Source organism: Arachis ipaensis, chromosome B10 (genome assembly GCF_000816755.2).
Source record: "Arachis ipaensis cultivar K30076 chromosome B10, Araip1.1, whole genome shotgun sequence".
Taxonomy (NCBI): domain Eukaryota; kingdom Viridiplantae; phylum Streptophyta; class Magnoliopsida; order Fabales; family Fabaceae; genus Arachis; species Arachis ipaensis.
Genome location: NC_029794.2, coordinates 135,242,863 through 135,244,548, shown reverse-complemented (window position 1 = coordinate 135,244,548; position 1,686 = coordinate 135,242,863).

The window sequence follows — 1,686 nt, the reverse complement described above, 5'->3', positions numbered from 1 at the left end:
GAACTGATCAAGAAAAAAATTAATATTTTAATATAATTACAGTACAGTAATAATAATAATTAGTAACTGAATGTACAATTGAAAAATACAACTAACTAGTAATTAACATAGAATGTTTGATGAAGGGACTTAGGCTACAAGCTTGCACTGAATGGTTTATATGTATTAAGTCAAGTAAGACACCAACTATATGAACCTAATAAGTGTGTTTGACAAACCCGTTTGAGAGGAGAAAAGTGCGTTGAAGTTCTTTAAATGCTGCTTTTTTTTGTTTGGCAATCTTTTTCTTCTAAACGCAGAAGTGATTTTGCAGCTTAAACGCGCGTTTACTGGAAGCAAAAAATTGTTGCTTCTGCGTTCACTTCAAACGTGAGTTCACCTTTGATGATCATTATTGATTTTTTTCAAAAAAATTTTCATATTTGTTTCAAGTCATTTCAAATATTTTAATTTTTTTTCAATTTTTAGTATTTTTTATATTTTGATTCTTTTATTAAATTTGTTATTGTAATTCTATTAATATTATATTTTTTTGGTAATTAACTAATTATTTATTTAAAAGTGATTTTAACTAATATTATCCAAACAATTTCATTTTATCAAAATCAATTTTAGTATAAAATTGCCAAACATGAATCATGTTAGCACAAACTCACTTGTATCCAAAATCAATTTTACAAAATCACTTTCATTGAAACTCCAGTTTGACCAACTCTAATCCAACACACACAAAATATACTTAAACTTTCAACGTAAACCGCTATAGCCTCTAGCGGTTTACGCACACATCCGACGCACATAAACCGCTGCTGCCAGCAGCGGTTTATGACCAACTTCTCTCAAACATAAACCGCGATGGGCTGCCGCGGTTTCCATGCTGCACTTTTTGAACAAAATCCGCTGCTGGCTCTAGCGGTTTCTGTGCAACTATAAACCGCTACTGCCAGTAGCGGTTTATATAATATAGTGAAACAACGTAATTGCGTAACCATTTTTGAAACAATGTATTTACGTAAATTGCCCATGAATGTATGTAACGTATTTTCAGTTGAAGGTTGGATTGTGTTTTTTTTTGGTAGAAATTCACACATATTTTGTCTTTATGAAAAATTAATAGATAATAATTATAATAATTTAGTCAAATTTATTAAATTATTCAACGATTTTGAAAGTAGAATGAGTGTTATACCTTAACGTAATAATTTTTGATATTTTTTAAAACTATGGGAGATATACAAATCGGACCGATTTGTGTTGAAAAAATTAGAAAAATTTGGAGTACACAAATCGGATTTGTGTACTCCAAATTTTTCTAATTGGTCCGATTTGTATACCTAAAAATCGGACGGTCCAATTTGTATTTCATACATTGAATCGTCCAACATTTTAAAAAAATATCACAATAAATCACAATTTAAAAAATTAATCCAATATTAAAAATAAAAAAGTAAAATTATTTTGAAACGGTTCATCTGCAATCAGCAGCAAAGATTAGGGGGAAATACAATTAAGGAGGAAGGAAATAAAAAATAAGCATTCTGAGTTATTGGACAAATTAATTTCTATTTTTATTTCAACATTAACTTGCATTTTAAAATTTCAAGTCTTTTGAATATATTTTTAACATATTAGATGTATTAAAAATTTTATCTTATCTTAAAGAATTTAACTATATTATGTTTTAAG